Here is a 6997-nt window from a genome sequence, read left to right as displayed (position 1 = left end):
TTTTTAAATAGACTCTGATCTGGGACCAGTACCCTTACATTTGTGGACTTAGCAGTTTTATTCAGTTGGATAACAAGGAATAAAAAGTCCCTACTAGGATTTAAATTAGTTACTTAAATATAAAATGATACCTGTCTTTTCAGTGCCTCTTAGGACTTCTGGCCTTTGATAGTTTTCATGTTTAAAGGGACTGCTTTTATTGTGTAACTTCCTTTAAAAGACTGAGTCACATGGCATTCTCAGTCCTGTTGAGACTAAAGATATAAAACATATGCAGCACCATGCTGAATTAGACATATGTAAATTAGCCAAAGTGGCGCATTGGTTTATATGTTTAAATATTATACTGAATTAAGGGCTAACAAACATCAATGTGTCTAAAGGGAATAAAACACAAACATACCATGTGTGCACTTGACAGGCTTGGTAACTATTAAATGAGTAAAGGGTAAATATGATGAGGACACTTAGACCCTAATTGTAAGAAAATACTTAAAATAATATAATATTTAAAATGCAAGATTCTGAGGTCTTCCATTTTGGTTAAAATACTTTTAGTAATAGAGCATAGTAAGGTGTGTGTGTGTGTGTGTGTGTGTGATGGCTTTTAAGTGTGTGTGGGGGGTTGTTTTTTGTTTTTATGACTTTATTTTACATTTAAACCATTTTATGCTTTAAAGTCATATAAAATAAGGTTCTCTTTTGGTCTTGTTAAGTAAAACAGAACTGAAAACAGTTTAGGAAATGGACAGTGAACTTTTGAAGTTTGGCTACTTCCTGTATCTCCAAAAGTGTGGTTATCAAGATACTCTGGAATGGCTCTGGCTGACTGCCACAGGCTTGAGAGGATGTCTCCACTGTAAAGATAGCTTTAATGAATATGACAGCAACTGTAAGACTCAAGCTAAACCTAATCTTCCCTTGAGGGAATAATTATCATGCTTCCACACTGCAAAGATTTACTTGTTATTACAGATTCCTGGTCACTTTCCTGGTAACACTAAATGGTGGAAGCCAGCAGTCTTTATAACAGAGCAGCATCCAGGTGAACTCTCAAACTCAGCCTAAAGAGCATTCCATTTCATACATGCATATAAATCCACTGTAGAATTTTCTTAAAGCCAAGCCTTTCCAACTTCAAATCCAAGAAAAAGTGAAACTGTTGATCAGTTGTGGCTCTCACCTGGTCAGGGCTGGATGAATATGCCTTTAAAGGACTGCTTGGGTAGTCGTTCTTCACCATGTTCACATCAACTAAACACTGGGTACTGATAAAACTTGAAATAGCATTCAGTTACCACACAAATGTATTTACAGTGTGATTTAAAAACACAAATACAAAGTGCTAAGCACTTTTTCAACATTTGTCTCCTTGCTGTCCTCAGGGTACAGATTTAATGAAGGTTATCCACCTGTAAAGTGCTAAACTGTTCTATCACAGGCACTATGGAGTTTGCATTCCTAACATTGGACTGCAGTAGTATTTTGTTGAAGGTATGATCATGGAACTGCGAGACTAATGACATATGCCAGTAAGGTTCTAGATTCATTATATTCGATCAATGCCTTAGACCATCCTGATGCTCTAAATTTGCTATTTTGAAAAAGCAGGGATTCATAAGCTTGCTAAAGATGTAAAAACGAATAGATTTGTCCTTCAGTAATTTTCCCCAGTGGTCTCAAGAACTTTGAAGATGCAGGCATGTTCTAAAGTCAGTCATGTTACATCCATTTAAATCTGAGTTATCTTAAAATGAAAAGGATATAATGAAATGATTTTGTTCTAAGTTCTTAAAATTGAAGGGACTGCAAACTCAAGATGGCTCAATGGGTAAAGACACTGACTGCTTTGCTTGATTTGAATTTGATTTTCAGAACCTACAAGGAGAGCCAGGTGCGAATTGTCTTCTGGCTTCTACACTTGCTCCTTGGCATGTATGCTATGCTTCCTACAAATAATGATAATAAAGCACACAGAGTGTGCCATTTTTGAATGGTAATAGTGAGATGGGCTTTATGTATCACACATTAGCCTTCAGAATCTTTTTAAGGTGTCTTATGCCTGTAGGTAGCTAGCTTTTTTTCATTTGTCTCTTGAAATTATAGCCTACAGAAGTGGAAGGCTTACGTGATTATTCACCACCATATTTAGGGAATAAACACTTTTTTTGCCATATTTTATTAGAAAAATTCTGCCCTCAGGAAAACAATCTTCAACTACTAAGAAATGGATTTGGGTAGTGAGGCACTGAGCAAGTATCAGAATGAAAGCATAGGTGTGAGAGTGTGAATACCAGATTCCTGCCCCAGTGTAAGTAAAAGTAGCAAAACTTAGAACCAGGAAGGTAATAAACATTCAAAAATGCAGCACAGGAGCTGGTTTACGGAGAAATGTTTTATAACACTAGACTGGTCTAAATTATCTGAACATTAATGTGTTTGAGTTCAAAGGCTAACATCTGTTTCAATATAATTGCTTCAGTAAAACATTCTATACACTCTGAAAGAAGGCAGGGGTGTAGGTATGGGCGAGTGTAGAACAAATACATGATTTAGAATGTGTAAAACCCTTGAGTTTAAGACCCAGTACACCCAAAGCTGTGTCCTAAAAGGTCTATAATTTGAAATACACAGATGTAGAAGTCCAAAGACAATTTTGTGGAGTTGGTTCTCCTGCATTATGTGAGTTCCAGGGATCAAATTCAAGCCACCATCTTGATCATCCAACATTTTTTAATGAATTGTTATGACCAATGTTAACTTAGAACTATGTTCACTTCCTTTATCCTGTGTTTATCCTGGATGTGCCAGTGCCTAAAATGTTTCTATGGGAAAATGTTCTTCATACAGTTCATGAAACTTAAAAGCAGACAGTCTGTATTATTGACTGCTGATTCATTTGAGTTAACTGCTTTATTCAATATGGTTTTGATGATGTTACAGCTACAACAGCAAATATAAGGCTGAGCCACACTTCTCGATTGAGGCACACTCAGCTGTCCAGTTTAGAACTGAACTCTTCTGCCTAACAAGAATCCATTGCTAAAGGCATTGTTGATTCCCTAGCTACCTGTATGTTGTTAAACATGTAGTTTAATATCACTCATTTATTCAACATTTTCCACAGCTATTCACTGATGAAGGCATTTAAAAAGATGTTCCTTTTTTCTTAAAAAAAATTATTTTTTTAATTAATTTTATTTTTCAAAAGATTTGTTCTTATTCTGTCTATACAGGTGTCTGCCTGTCTGTCTGTACTGCGTGTATGCAGTGCCCATGGAGCACAGAAGAGTGTGTTGGGTCCCTTAGTTACAGAAGGTTGTTAGCCTCCATGTGGGAGTTGGGAATTGAACTTAGAAAGAGCAGTTGGTGCTCTTAACAGCTGAACCATCTCTCCAGCCCTAGGAGGATGGTGTTTAAAAGTATTAACGTATTCTTTCTTGTATTGCCATTTCCTTTCTTGTATTGCCATTGCCTTATGTGAAGCTTGCACTATTCTGCACGTAGCCTATTCTATTAACTCTAATCTCTACACTTACAAAAATGCAACCCTCCTCTCTCCATTGGATGTCTTTCTGAATAGTAAGTATGGCTTGTTAAATATAACTCCATATATTTCTGTGGTTTAAAAGCAAGAGTTTGGTGTTTGCCAGTTTTCTGCAAGGATTTTATTTTAATTGAGAGGAGAGCCTCAAGGCTCATTGTTCCCATAGGGCTACCCAGGGGATTGTTTTCACTGGGGACTCATTTCCCCGTATTGAATCCCCACCCCCCCGACCCCTGCCCATAACTTTTTCTATGTTTAAAAGTGACTGTGGCTAGCTATCTGAACTGGTAGTAGACCTTTGCATTATCCTCATTAGGCTGGTTTTGTAGACTTGAGTTGCCCAATTTGCATCTGTCCAGATTTCAAAAGGAAAGCCTAGGAATCAAGGTAATATATGAAAGGGGCCAAGTCATGTGTTTGTGTGCACCTTTAGACCTGATACCACCTCTCTGAAACAGTAAATAGAGTTTTCTATCTGCAGTGATTTCAGAAGAGTCTAACAAAGGAGTGGAGACTTGAAATTTGTCATTTAAGAGGTATGCACCATTTAGTTTAGGAATGAAAAGTATTGTGAGTTTCATGGTTTGTCAGTGAGGCTGACTAGATTAGTGGGCAGCCAACCTTTACAACAAAACACACTGGAAACAATAATACAACACTGGAAATGCTCACTGAAGATAAAATTGATGTGTTCCTAAGCAGATAGGAAGTTCTTAGTAAAAAGCCATAAATGAGGAAACTGGAATTTCCCATGAATAGTTTTGTGCTCTATGGTCCTTTTCTGTTCCATGTTTCATTTTTTGTATGCTCAATACCTAACATTGTGCTTGACTGGTGCTTAATATTGTTTCTGACATTAAAAATGAGTTTTCTTCTCTTGGAACATTTTTCTTTCTCACTGATTGCTCTTACAGCAAAGATCATCAGTGTTTACCACATGGGTGTCTGCTGCCACTTCCAAGAAAGTCACATTGCACCTTCATATTTCCATGGGCTAAAGAATCAAGATCAGGGTAGAAGAGAAGCCACCATACTAGGAAAGCAAGTGCAGCTTGCAAGAGGAGTGATTTCTATCTTGTCTGCTTCTGAAATCAAAATGTCATCTGCTTATAGCTTGGTCTTTGGTTGCTTTTGTACTTCAGTCTCTCAGGGGCTGAGAAGTGATGGAAAGTAAAAAGTTGATTTATCTTGGTCTCGGACTACTCCTTGGTGTCCATCAGCACCAAGGACAGAGACCCCAGTGCTCCAAATACAAACATTCTGTTTGGGGTGATTAACTGCTCTTGCAGGGTACTTGTTCCCAAGTACCCTGTATCTCCAGCTCCAAGGCATTCAATACCCTTTTCAGAACTCCACAGGTACCTACACAGACAAAGACATAACATTCATATACTTTAAAAACATTTTTAAAACCATCTCCTTGCTTAGTGTAAGCCCAAACAGTTCTTCAAGGGGACGTGCTGTCCAGTGCCCACACTCAGCTGAGTGCAGGGTTGGGGGATACTGTTTGCCCTGTGGCAAGGCTATGTGGGACTCTGAAAGCTGAAGAGACTTCAACTGAACAGAGCTCTGGAAGTTTTAAGAAGCCAACACAAATGGAGCATCATCAGGAAAGCAATGAGGAATGCTTCTCCATGTCTGTGTTCTGAGAAGGGAAGGTCACTTGGGAGTCCTTATAGTCCTTACTTGAGGAAGCAGATTGTGGAATTCTGTGCCATGCTAAGCATTCATTTCCTTTCAAAATAACACATTTCAGGGAGTATTATGCAGGCTGCTTTATCTGCATCTAAATGCTCTTCTATGTCTTCATGCAGAAGTACTCTTAAAAAATGCTTTGATTTGTATTGTTTGATGACTTAAATGATTGAACCCTTGTTTGTAATTTATTTGCCATGCAATCTTTGGTAAGTTATCTTTTGTGAGAATGACTTTCCTCCCAGAGTTTAATATTTAAAAGGTTTCACTCAGCATTTGGTCATATTGCTCTAAGAAAGAGAGTAACTCCCCACTTCAGGCAAAATTTCTATCCTACTTTATATTTTAGAGGCTAACCACAAAACAGATGCCAGTTGTTAAAGTCATAGAAAGGCTCTTTCCAGAACCTACTGAAAATCTCTTACTTTTTCACGTTTTTGGTTTTGAGATGAGATCTTCCTGTATAGCCCAAGCCAACCTTGGTTTCACAATCCTCCTAACCCCATCCAAAATGCTGGGATCAGAGGTATTCAATACCATACTTAACTCTTCTGTCACCTTATTATTATTTAAATTGTTTATCTTATTTGCGTTTGTATGTAGGTAGGGGTAGTGCTGGGGATTGAACCCAGGGCCTTGTACATGCTGCATCACTGAGCTACAGTCCCATTCCGCTTATGTTTTTCTGTCGTACATACTATATCCTGAAAACATATAAGCAATTCAACCAAGATTATTGCCATCATCATTGTTCACTGTCTTTGGCCCTTACAATACAGAAGTGTTGCATCATCTCTCTACCACTTTAACCTCTGCCTTGAAAAGTATGCGTAGCAAGTCTACTGTATTTTGACTTAACCTTGGTTATTTATCTTCATGTTCAGTTGTTTAATCTGGAACATGAAAATTGCAGTATCGACTACAGGGAAATATCTTAAAGATTAATTCACATAAAGGGCTTAGCAGTATAGAACCCATCTGGTTGTGAAAGTTCAATAACTATTACTCAGTTGCTTAAACAATTTCACAAAGATTTCAAGGTATTTCCCTGAAGTTAGCTATTTTTCCTTCTCATTCGCAAGCTCCATTCGCGCACACACTTTGCCCCTCCAGTTTCTTCTTCTGGTCTTTTGAAATATAAGAGTTTTAAAATACAAGTTTCCTCCTTGGAGTTTGTAAGTGTCGCCCTCCCACCCTGCTCGCCACATTCCATTCCAGTGGGCGGCTCTACAGCCACTCTGGCAGTCTCTCCGACTGGCTGAGCACAATCTACTGTGTCGCTGGGGCACCACGAGAGTTAGGGAATGTCCCGGAGTGCCTGTCGCCTCGTGTGCCACATAGTCTGGCTCAAGTAAGGCAGACGCAAGTTCCAGGAGACACTCCAGAATTCAGAGCAGATGACAGGCTTGGAGGTTGGGGGAGCAAGAGTGGGCGGGGCCATGCGATACCGAAGAACAGGCTTGAAGAGCTCTGGAACTGCGGACTAGACCTAGGCTGCTGTCGCCGGAGTCAGGAGCCTGCTCAGTGAAGAACAGCCGGCCTGGGAAGGAAGCAGAGCTCTGAGGCGAGGGGCGGGGCCGGCTGAGGTAGGCGGATCTCGGAGGTACGGGGTGGGGCCGGGGCGAAAGCCGGCTGAGGTAGGCGGATCTCTGAGGCGCGGGTGGGACCGGCTGAGGTAGGCGGATCTCTGAGGTGCGGGCTGGAGCCGGCTGAGGTTGGCGGATCTCTGAGGCGCGGGTGGGGCCGGCTGAAGTA

General features: G+C 39.9%; 1 protein-coding gene across 2 annotated transcripts in view; it reads left to right on the top strand.

Annotated features, from left to right (window-relative positions):
• The first annotated feature begins 6898 nt into the window (after positions 1–6898).
• Rrm2b (ribonucleotide reductase regulatory TP53 inducible subunit M2B) overlaps positions 6899–6997 on the top strand; it is a 35317-nt gene continuing 35218 nt past the window's right edge. Inside the window, exon 1 of one of the 2 annotated variants that reach the window (XM_031358571.1) lies at positions 6899–6917. The gene's annotated coding sequence lies outside the window, so the exon portion shown is untranslated. The remainder of the gene's footprint in view (positions 6918–6997) is intronic. The other variant, XM_031358572.1, reaches the window with a different exon arrangement.

This window comes from Mastomys coucha, unplaced genomic scaffold (genome assembly GCF_008632895.1).
Source record: "Mastomys coucha isolate ucsf_1 unplaced genomic scaffold, UCSF_Mcou_1 pScaffold7, whole genome shotgun sequence".
Taxonomy (NCBI): domain Eukaryota; kingdom Metazoa; phylum Chordata; class Mammalia; order Rodentia; family Muridae; genus Mastomys; species Mastomys coucha.
This window is presented reverse-complemented; position numbering and strand designations above follow the sequence as displayed.